We start from the raw sequence: 12601 nt of genomic DNA, 5'->3' as shown, positions 1-12601 counted from the left end.
TCATCTGATGAGATCATCGGGGAGCATGTCGGAGCCAACATGGGTATCCAGATCCCACTGTTGGTTATTGACCGGAGAGTCGTCTCGGTCATGTCTGCGTGTCTCCCGAACCCATAGGGTCTACACACTTAAGGTTCGATGACGCTAGGGTTGTTGAGATATTAGTATGCGGTAACCCGAAAGTTGTTCGGAGTCCCGGATGAGATCCTGGACATCGCGAGGAGTTCCAGAGTGGTTCGGAGGTGAAGAATTGTATATAGAAGTCCAGTTTCGGCCACCGGGAAAGTTTCGGGGGTCACCGGTATTGTACCGGGACCACCGGAAGGGTCCCGGGGGTCCACCGGGTGGGGCCACCTATCCCGGAGGGCCCCATGGGCTGAAGTGGGAGGGGAACCAGCCCCTGATGGGCTGGTGCGCCCCCTCGGGCCTCCCCCTGCGCCTAGGGTTGGAAACCCTAGGGGTGGGGGGCGCCCCACTTGGCTTGGGGGGCAAGCCACCCCCCTTGGCCGCCGCCCCCATCTAGATGGGATCTAGAGGGGCCGGCGCCCCCCTGGACCCCTATATAAAGAGGGGGGAGGGAGGGATGCACACCCAAGCCCCTGGCGCCTCCCTCTCCCTCCCGTGACACCTCTCCCTCTCGCTGAGCTTGGCGAAGCCCTGCCGAGATCACCGCTGCTTCCACCACCACGCCGTCGTGCTGCTGGATCTCCATCAACCTCTCCTTCCCCTTGCTGGATCAAGAAGGAGGAGACGTCTTCCCAACCGTACGTGTGTTGAAAAAGGAGGTGTCATCCGTTCGGCGCTCGGTCATCGGTGATTTGGATCACGACGAGTACGAATCCATCAACCCCGTTCTCTTGAACGCTTACACTCGCGATCTACAAGGGTATGTAGATGCACTCCCCTTTCCCTCGTTGCTAGATAACTCCATAGATTGATCTTGGTGATGCGTAGAAAATTTTAAATTCTGCTACGTTCACCAACAGCGCTTTGGCTCATCGTATGATGTATTCGCTTCCTTATCTTTTCTTTTTCTCGGTTTGGTAGACATGTCCTTCACATAGATAACCTGTGCCACATCATTGGCTAGGATGAACGGTTCGTTAGTGTACCCAAGATTTTTCAGATCCACTTTTGTCATTTCGTACTATGGGTCTACCTGTACCCCGCCTCCTGACAGATTGACCCATTTGCAGTTAAACAAAGGGACCTTAAAATCATGTCCGTAGTCAAGTTCCCATATGTCCACTATGTAACCATAATATGTGTCCTTTCCCCTCTCGGTTGCTGCATCAAAGCGGACACCGCTGTTTTGGTTGGTGCTCTTTTGATCTTGGGCGATCGTGTAAAATGTATTTCCATTTATCTCGTATTCTTTGTAAGTCAATATAGTCAAAGATGGCCCCCTGGACAACAAGTACAGCTCATCACAAACAGTGTTGTCACCTCTGAGACATGTTTCCAACCAACTGTTGAAAGTCCTGATGTGTTCTTATGTAATCCAGTCGTCGCACTGCTCCAGGTGTTTGGAGCGCAGACTATTCTTGTGTTCATCGACATACGGGGTTACCAAGGTAGAGTTAAGTAGAACTATGTAGTGTCCTTGAGACCAAGAATATCCGTCCCTGCATATTATTGAGTCCCCTCCCAGCGTGCCTTTTCCAGTCAGTCTCCCCTCATACCGCGATTTAGGGAGACCTATCTTCTTAAGGTCAGGAATGAAGTCAACACAAAACCCAATGACATCCTATATTTGATGGCCCATGGAGATGCTTCCTTCTGGCCTAGCGCGGTTACAGACATATTTCTTTAGGACTCCCATGAACCTCTGAAAGGGGAACATATTGTGTAGAAATACGGGCCCCAGAATGACAATCTCGTCGACTAGATGAACTAGGACGTGCGTCATGATATTGAAGAAGGATGGTGGGAACACCATCTCGAAACTGACAAGACATTGCGCCACATCACTCCTTAGCCTTGGTACGATTTCTGGATCGATCATCTTCTGAGAGATTGCATTGAGGAATGCACATAGCTTCACAATGGCTAATTGGACGGTTTTCCAGTAGAAGCCCCCTCAATGCAACCGGAAGCAGTTGCATCATAATCACGTGGCAGTCATGAGACTTTAGGTTCTAGAACTTTTTCTCTGGCATATTTATTATTCCCTTTATATTCGATGAGAAGCCAGCCGTGACCTTCATACTGAGCAGGCATTCAAAGAAGATTTATTTCTCTTCTTTCGTAAGAGTGTAGCTGGCAGGACCTTCATACTGCTTCGGAGGCATGCCGTCTTTTTCGTGCAAACGTTGCAGGTCCTCCCGTGCCTCAGGTGTATCTTTTGTCTTCCCATACACGCCCAAGAAGCCTAGCGGGTTCACGCAAAGGTTCTTCGTCACGTGCATCACGTCGATTGAAGAGCGGATCTCTAGGTCTTTCAAGTAGGGTAGGTCCCAAAATATAGATTTATTCTTCCACATGGGTGTGTGTCCCTCAGCGTCATTCGGAACAGCTAGTTCTCTGGGACCCTTTCCAAAGATTACATGTAAATCATTGACCATAGCAAGTACGTGATCACCGGTACGCATGGCGGGCTTCTTCCGGTGATCCGCCTCGCCTTTGAAATGCTTGCCTTTCTTTCGACATTGATGGTTGGTCGGAAGAAATCGACGATGGCCCAGGTACACATTCTTCCTGCATTTGTCTAGGTATATACTTTCAGTTTCATCTAAACAGTGCGTGCATGCATGGTATCCCTTGTTTGTCTGTCCTGAAAGGTTACTGAGAGCGGGCCAATCGTTGATGGTTACAAACAGCAACGCGTGCAGGTTAAATTCCTCCTGTTTGTGCCCATCCCACGTACGTACACCGTTTCCATTCCACAACTGTAAAAGTTCTTCAACTAATGGCCTTAGGAACACATCAATGTCGTTGTCGGGTTGCTTAGGGCCTTGGATGAGAATTGGCATCATAATGAACTTCCCCTTCATGCACATCCAAGGAGGAAGGTTATACATACATAGAGTCACGGGCCAGGTGCTGTGATTGCTGCTCTGCTCCCCGAAAGGATTAAATGCCATCCGCGCTTAAACCAAACCATACGTTCCTTGGGTCACTTGCAAACTTAGGCCAGTACTTTCTCTCGATTTTTCTCCACTACGACCCGTCAGCGGGTGCTCTCAACTTCCCGTCTTTCTTACGGTCCTCACTGTGCCATCGCATCAACTTGGCATGCTCTTCATTTCTGAACAGACGTTTCAACCATGGTATTATAGGAGCATACCACATCATCTTTGCAGGAACCCTCTTCCTGGGGGGCTCATCGTCAACATCACCAGGGTCATCTCGTCTGACCTTATACCGCAATGCACCGCATACCGGGCATGCGTTCAGATCCTTGTATGCACCGCGGTAGATGATGCAGTCATTAGGGCATGCATGTATCTTCTGCACCTCCAATCCTAGAGGGCATACGACCTTCTTTGCTACGTATGTACTGTCGGGCAATTCGTTATCCTTTGGAAGCTTCTTCTTCAATATTTTCAGTAGCCTCTCAAATCCTTTGTCAGGCACAGCATTCTCTGCCTTCCACTGCAGCAATTCCAGTACGGTACCGAGCTTTGTGTTGCCATCTTCGCAATTGGGGTACAGCCCTTTTTGTGATCCTCTAACATGCGATCGAACTTCAGCTTCTCCTTTTGACTTTCGCATTGCGTCCTTGCATCGACAATGACCCGGCGGAGATCATCATCATCGGGCACATCGTCTGGTTCCTCATGATCTTCAGCAGCTTCCCCCGTTGCAGCATCATTGAGCACATTTTCTGGTTCCTATTGATCTTCAGCAGCTTCCCCCGTTGCAGCATCACCGTATTCAGGGGGCACATAGTTGTCATCGTCCTCTTCTTCTTCGCCGTCTTCCATCATAACCCCTATTTCTCCGTGCCTCGTCCAAACATTATAGTGTGGCATGAAACCATTGTAAAGCAGGTGGGTGTGAAAGATTTTCCGGTCAGAGTAAGACTTCATATTCCCACATTTAGGGCATGGAAAACACATAAAACCATTCTTTTTGTTTGCCTCAGCCGCTTCAAGAAAATCATGCACGCCCTTAATGTACTCGGAGGTGTGTCTGTCACCGTACATTCATTGCCGGTTCATCTGCGTGCATTATATATAATTAAGTGTGTCAAAAACCATTACAGAACATCATGTATAGATAATTAAGTGACCAAATTAATAGAAGTTCATCATCACATTAAAACCAAAGTACATACATAGTTCTCATCTAACAACATATAGCTCTCCAGAGCATCTAATTAATTAAACCATACATTGAAACAATGTAAAACATTTCAATGCGAAAACAAATACGATCATAATCGCAACCAAGGTAACAATTGATCCAACGACATAATGATACCAAGCCTCGGTATGAATGGCTTATTTTCTAATCTTTATCATCTTCGACCACATTGCATCCATCTTGATATTGTGATCATCGACGACATCTGCAACATGCAACTCCAATATCATCTTCTCCTCCTCAATTTTTTTATTTTTTCCTTCAAGTAATTGTTTTCTTCTTCAACTAAATTTAACCTCTCGACAATAGGGTCGGTTGGAATTTCCGGTTCAACTACCTCCTACATAAATAAAATCTATGTCACGTTGGTCGGCATAATTGTCATAAACAATAAATGAACCAAATAGTTATAAAAAGATAATATATACCACATCTGAATCATAGCCAGGACGAGGGCCGACGGGGGCGGATACCAAAACCATCGCAATATATATATATAATAACAAGCAATAATAAAAGTAAGAAAATTAGACAAGTATCTATCTAAAGTAAGAATTTTTTCTTTCAGAAAGAAGATAAGAACAAGAGGCTCACCACGGTGGTGCCGGCGACGAGATCGGCGCGGACGATCGACGGCGGTGAAGACGGGAATGGGACGTCACGGGCCGCTAAACCTAGACAAATCTCGAGGGAAATGGAGCTTTGAGGTCGAGTTTCGGGAGGAGAAAGCTTAACTAGTGTGGTTCGGGCATTTCATCGAACACCTCATGTGCATAGGAGGTGAGCTAGAACACCACAAAGCCCTCCCCTCGCCGGCCAGAGAAAAACTGAGCACTGTGGAGTGCTCTGCTCGCGGGCGAGGGGTATATATAGGCACCTCATTGGTCCCGGTTCGTGGCATGAACCGGGACTAAAGGGAAGTCTATGGTCCCGGTTCAAGCCACCAACCGGGACCAATGGTGGTGGGCCAGGAGCGAGGCCCATTGGTCCCGGTTCGTCCCACCAACCGGGACCAAAAGTGTTGGGTTACGTAGTAATTTCAAAAAAATTCCTGCGCTCATGCAAGATCATGGTGATGCATAGCAACGAGAGGGGAGAGTATGATCTACGTACCCTTGTAGATCGACAACAGAAGCGTTTGGTTGATGTACTCGTACGTCTCCATGGCCCGACCGATCAAGCACCGAAACTACGGCACCTCCGAGTTCTAGCACACGTTCAGCTCGATGACGATCCCCGGACTCCGATCCAGCAAAGTGTCGGGGAAGAGTTCCATCAGAACGACGGCGTGGTGACGATCTTGATGTACTACCGTCGCAGGGCTTCGCCTAAGCACCGCTACAATATTATTGAGGACTATGGTGGAAGGGGGCACCGCACACGACTAAGAATATGATCACGTGGATCAACTTGTGTCTCTAGGGGTGCCCCTGCCTCCATATATAAAGGTTCAAGGGAGGGGGGCCGGCCGGCCAAGGTGTGGCGCGCCAGGAGGAGTCCTAGTTGGAATAGGATTCGTGGAGGGGGGGGAGAGGAGAGAGAGGAGGAAAGGGGGCCGGCCCCCTCTCCTTGTCCAATTCGGACCAAGGAGGGGAGGGGCGCGCGGCCCATCTCTGGCCAGCTCTCCTCTCTTCCACTAAGGCCCACTAAGGCCCATATACCTCTCGGGGGGGTTCCGGTAACCTCCCGGTACTCCGGTAAAATCCCGATTTCACCCGAAACACTTCCGATATCCAAACATAGGCTTCCAATATATCAATCTTTATGTCTCTACCATTTCGAGACTCCTCGTCATGTCCGTGATCACATCTGGGACTCCGAACAACCTTCGGTACATCAAAATGCATAAACTCATAATATAACTGTTATCGTAACCTTAAGCATGCGGACCCTACGGGTTCGAGAACAATGTAGACATGACCGAGACACGTCTCCGGTCAATAACCAATAGTGGAACCTGGATGCTCATATTGTCTCCTACATATTCTACGAAGATCTTTTATCGGTCAGACCGCATAACAACATACGTTGTTCCCTTTCTCATCGGTATGTTACTTGCCCGAGATTCAATCGTCGGTATCCTATACCTAGTTCAATCTCGTTACCGGCAATTCTCTTTACTCATTCTGTAATACATCATCCCGCAACTAACTCATTAGTTGCAATGCTTGCAAGGCTTAAGTGATGTGCATTACCGAGAGGGCCCAGAGATACCTCTCCGACAATCGGAGTGACAAATCCTAATCTCGAAATACGCCAACCCAACATGTACCTTTGGAGACACCTGTAGAGCTCCTTTATAATCACTCAGTTACGTTGTGACGTTTGGTAGCACACAAAGTGTTCCTCCGGCAAATGGGAGTTGCATAATCTCATAGTCATAGAAACATGTATAAGTCATGAAGAAAGCAATAGCAACATACTAAACGATCGGGTGCTAAGCTAATGGAATGGGTCATGTCAATCAGATCATTCAACTAATGATGTGATCCCATTAATCAAATAACAACTCTTTCTCCATGGTTAGGAAACATAACCATCTTTGATTAACGAGCTAGTCAAGTAGAGGCATACTAGTGACACTCTGTTCGTCTATGTATTCACACATGTATTATGTTTCCGGTTAATACAATTCTAGCATGAATAATAAACATTTATCATGATATAAGGAAATAAATAATAACTTTATTATTGCCTCTAGGGCATATTTCCTTCAGTCTCCCACTTGCACTAGAGTCAATAATCTAGATCACATCGCCATGTGATTTAACATCAATAGTTCACATCTTTATGTGATTGGTTCACATCTCCATGTGACTAACACCCAAAGAGTTTACTAGATTCAATAATCTAGTTCACATTGCTATGTGATTAAGACCCTAAAAGTGATCATGTTTTGCTTGTGAGAGAAGTTTAGTCAACGGGTCTGCCACATTCAGATCCGCATGTATTTTGCAAATTTCTATGTCAACAATGCTCTGCATGGAGCTACTTCTAGCTAATTGCTCCCACTTTCAATATGTATCCAGATTGAGACTTAGAGTCATCTGGATCAGTGTCAAAACTTGCATCGACGTAACCCTTTACGACGAACCTTTTGTCACCTCCGTAATCGAGAAACATATCCTTATTCCAGTAAGGATAATTTTGACCGCTGTCCATTGATCTACTCCTAGATCACTATTGTAGTCCCTTTCTTAACTCAGTGTATGGTATACAATAGATCTGGTACACAGCATGACATACTTTATAGAACCCATGACTGAGGCATAGGGAATGACTTTCATTCTCTTTCTATCTTCTGCCGTGGTCGGGCTTTGAGTCTTACTCAACTTCACACCTTGTAACACAGGCAATAACTCTTTCTTTGACTACTCCATTTTGAACTACTTCAAAATCTTGTCAAGGTTTGTACTTATTAAAAAAAACTTATCAAGCGTCTTGATCTATCTCTATAGATCTTGATGCTCAATATGTAAGCAGCTTCACCGAGGTCTTTCTTTGAAAAACTCCTTTCAAACACTCCTTTATGCTTTGCAGAATAATTCTACATTGTCTCTGATCAACAATATGTCATTCACATATACTTATCAGAAATGCTGTAGTGCTCCCACTCACTTTCTAGTAAATACAGGCTTCACTGCAAGTCTGTATAAAACTATATGCTTTGATCAACTTATCAAAGCGTATATTCCAACTCCGAGATGCTTACACCAGTCCATAGATGGATCGCTGGAGTTTGCATATTTTGTTAACACCTTTAGGATTGACAAAAACTTCTGGTTGCATCATATACAACTCTTCTTTAAGAAATCCATTAAGGATTGTAGTTTTGTTATCAATTTGCTAAATTTCATAAAATGCGGCAATTGCTAACATGATTCGGACAGATTTAAGCATAGATACGAGTGAGAAACTCTCATCGTAGTCAACACCTTGAACTTGTCGAAAACCTTTTGCGACAATTCTAGCTTTGTAGATAGTAACACTACTATCAGCGTCCGTCTTCCTCTTGAAGATCCATTTATTCTCAATTGCTTGCCGATCATCGGGCAAGTGAACCAAAGTCCATACTTTGTTCTCATACATGGATCCCATCTCAGATTTCATGGCTTCAAGCCATTTTGCGGAATCTGGGCTCACCATCGCTTCTTCATAGTTCGTAGGTTCATCATGATCTAGTAGCATGACTTCCAGAACAAGATTACCGTACCACTCTGGTGCGGATCTCACTCTGGTTGATCTACGAGGTTCAGTAGTATCTTGTTCTGAAGTTTCATGATCATTATCATTAGCTTCCTCACTAATTGGTGTAGGTGTCACAGAAACAGTTTTCTGTGATGCACTACTTTCCAATAAGGGAGCAGGTACATTCACCTCATCAAGTTCTACTTTCCTCCCACTCACTTCTTTCGAGAGAAACTCCTTCTGCAGAAAGTTTCCGAACTTAGCAACAAAAGTCTTGCCTTCGGATATGTGATAGAAGGTGTATCCAATAGTCTCCTTTGGATACCCTATGAAGACACATTTCTCCGATTTGGGTTCGAGCTTATTAGGTTGAAGCTTTTTCACATAAGCATCCTAGCCCCAAACTTTCAGAAACGACAACTTTGGTTTCTTGCCAAACCATAGTTCATATGGTGTCATCTCAACAGATTTAGATGGTGACCTATTTAACGTGAATGCAGCTGTCTCTAATGCATAACCCCAAAACGATAGTGGTAGATCGGTAAGAGACATCATAGATTGCACTATATCCAATAAAGTACGGTTATGACGTTCGGACACACCATTATGCTGTGGTGTTCCATGTGGCATGAGTTTGTGAAACTATTCCACATTGTTTTAATTGAAGACCAAACTCGTAACTCAAATATTTGTCTCCGCGATCAGATCGTAGAAACTTTATTTTCTTTGTCACGATGATTTTCCACTTCACTCTGAAATTCTTTAAACTTTTGAAATGTTTCAGACTTATGTTTCATCAAGTAGATATACCCATATCTGCTCAAATCATCTGTGAAGTTCAGAAAATAACGATACTTGCCGTGAGCCTTAACACTCATCGGACCGCATACATTAGTATGTATTATTTCCAATAAGTCAGTTGCTCGCTCCGGAGAACGGAGTCTTAGTCATCTTGCCCATGAGGCATGGTTCGCAAGCATCAAGTGATTCATAATCAAGTGATTCCAAAATCCCATCAGCATGGAGTTTCTTCATGCGCTTTACACCAATATGACCTAAACGGCAGTGCTACAAATAAGTTGCACTATCATTATTAAACTTTGCATCTTTTGGTTTCAATATTATGATTATGTGTATCACTACGATCGAGATCCAACGAACTATTTTCATTGGGTGTGTAACCATATAAGGTTTTATTCATGTAAACAGAACAACAATTTATTCTCTTACTTAAATGAATAACCGTATTACAATAAACATGATCAAATCATATTCATGCTTAACGCAAACACCAAATAACACTTATTCAGGTTCAACACTAATCCCGAAAGTATAGGGAGTGTGCGATGATGATCATATCAATCTTGGAACCACTTCCAACACACATCATCACTTCACCCTTAACTAGTCTCTGTTTATTCTGCAACTCCCGTTTCGAGTTACTAATCTTAGCAACTGAACTAGTATCAAATACTGAGGGGTTGCTATAAACACTAGTAATGTACACATCAATAACATGTATATCAAATATACTTATGTTCACTTTGCCATTCTTCTTATCTGCCAATCACTTGGGGTAGTTCCGCTTCCAGTGACCAGTCCCTTTGAAGTAGAAACACTTAGTCTCAGGCTTAGGACCAGACTTGGGCTTCTTCACTTGAGCAGCAACTTGCTTGCTGTTCTTCTTGAAGTTCCCCTTCTTCCCTTTTCTTGAAACTAGTGGTCTTGTCTACCATCAACACTTGGTGTTTTTCTCGATTTCTACCTTCGTCAATTTCCGCATTACGAAGAGCTTAGGAATCGTTTCCGTTATTCCTTGCATATCATAGTTCATCACAAAGTTCTACTAACTTGGTGATGGTGACTAGAGAATTCTGTCAATCACTATCTTATCTAGAAGATTAACTCCCACTTGATTCAAGCGATTGTTGTACTCAGACAATCTGGGCACATGCTCACTAGTTGAGCGATTCTCCTCCATCTTTTAGCTACAGAACTTGTTGGAGACTTCATATCTCTCAACTCGGGTATTTGCTTGAAATATTAACTTCAACTCCTGGAACATCTCATATGCTCCATGACATTCAAAACGTCTTTCAAGTCTCGATTCTAAGCCATTAAGCATGGTGCACTAAACTATCAAGTAGTCATCATATTGAGCTAGCCAAATGTTCATAATGTCTGCATCTGCTCCTGCAATAGGTCCGTCACCTAGCGGTGCATCAAGGACATAATTCTTCTATGCAGCAATGAGGATATACCTCAGATCACGGATCCAATCCGCATCATTGCTACTAACATATTTCAACACAATTTTCTCTAGGAACATATCAAAATAAACACAGGGAAGCAACAACGCGAGCTATTGATCTACAACATAATTTGCACAATACTACCAGGACTAAGTTCATGATAAATTTAAGTTCAATTAATCATCTTACTTAAGAACTCCCACTTAGATAGACATCCCTCTAATCCTCTAAGTGATTACGTGATCCAGATCAACTAAACCATGTCTGATCATCACGTGAGATGGAGTAGTTTCATTGGTGAACATCACTATGTTGATCATATCTACTATATGATTCACGCTCGACCTTTCGGTTTCCGTGTTCCGAGGCCATATCTGTATATGCTTGGCTCGTCAAGTATAACCTGAGTATTCCGCGTGTGCAACTGTTTTGCACCCGTTGTATTTGAACGTAGAGCCTATCACACCCGATCATCACGTGGTGTCTCAGCACGAAGAACTTTCGCAACGGCGCATACTCAGGGAGAACACTTCTTGATAATTTAGTGAGAGATCATATTATAATGCTACCGTCAATCAAAGCAAGATAAGATGCATAAAAGATAAACATCACATGCAATCAATATAAGTGATATGATATGGCCATCATCATCTTGTGCTTGTGATCTCCATCTCCGAAGCACCGTCATGATCACCATCGTCACCGGCGCGACATCTTGATCTCCATCATAGCATCGTTGTCGTCTCGCCAATCTTATGCTTCCATGACTATCGCTACCGCTTAGTGATAAAGTAAAGCATTACAGCGTGATTGCATTGCATACAATAAAGCAACAACCATATGGCTCCTGCCAGTTGCCGATAACTCGGTTACAAAACATGATCATCTCATACAATAAAATTTAGCATCATGTCTTGACCATATCACATCACAACATGTCCTGCAAAAACAAGTTAGACGTCCTTTACTTTGTTGTTGCATGTTTTACGTGGCTGCTACGGGCTTAAGCAAGAACCAATCTTACCTACGCATCAAAACCACAATGATAGTTTGTCAAGTTGGTGCTGTTTTAACCTTCGCAAGGACCGGGCGTAGCCACACTCGGTTCAACTAAAGTTGGAGAAACTGTCACCCGCAAGCCACCTATGTGCAAAGCACGTCGGGAGAACTGGTCTCGCGTAAGCGTACGCGTAATGTCGGTCCGGGCCGCTTCGTCCAACAATACCGCCGAACCAAAGTATGACATGCTGGTAAGCAGTATGACTTATATCGCCCACAACTCACTTGTGTTCTACTCGTGCATATAACATCAACATATAAAACCTAGGCTCGGATGCCACTGTTGGGTTACGTAGTAATTTCAAAAAATTTCCTAGGCTCACGCAAGATCATGGTGATGCATAGCAACGAGAGGGGGGAGTATGATCTACGTACCCTTGTAGATCAACAACGGAAGCGTTTGGTTGATGTAGTCGTACGTCTCCACGGCTCGACCGATCAAGCACCGAGACTACGGCACCTCCGAGTTCTAGCACACGTTCAGCTCGATGACGATCCCCGGACTCCGATCCAGCAAAGTGTCGGGGAAGAGTTCCGTCAGCACGACGGCGTGGTGACGATCTTGATGTACTACCGTCACAGGGCTTCGCCTAAGCACCGCTACAATATTATTGAGGACTATGGTGGAAGGGGGCACCGCACACGGCTAAGAATATGATCACGTGGATCAACTTGTGTCTCTAGGGGTGCCCCTGCCTCCATATATAAAGGTTCAAGGGAGGGGGGCCGGCCGGCCAAGGTGTGGCGCGCCAGGAGGAGTCCTAGTTGGAATAGGATTCGTGGAGGGGGGGAAG

The sequence above is a fragment of the Triticum dicoccoides genome, chromosome 1A (genome assembly GCF_002162155.2).
Source record: "Triticum dicoccoides isolate Atlit2015 ecotype Zavitan chromosome 1A, WEW_v2.0, whole genome shotgun sequence".
Lineage (NCBI taxonomy): Eukaryota > Viridiplantae > Streptophyta > Magnoliopsida > Poales > Poaceae > Triticum > Triticum dicoccoides.
Note: the sequence above shows the minus strand (reverse complement) of the source record.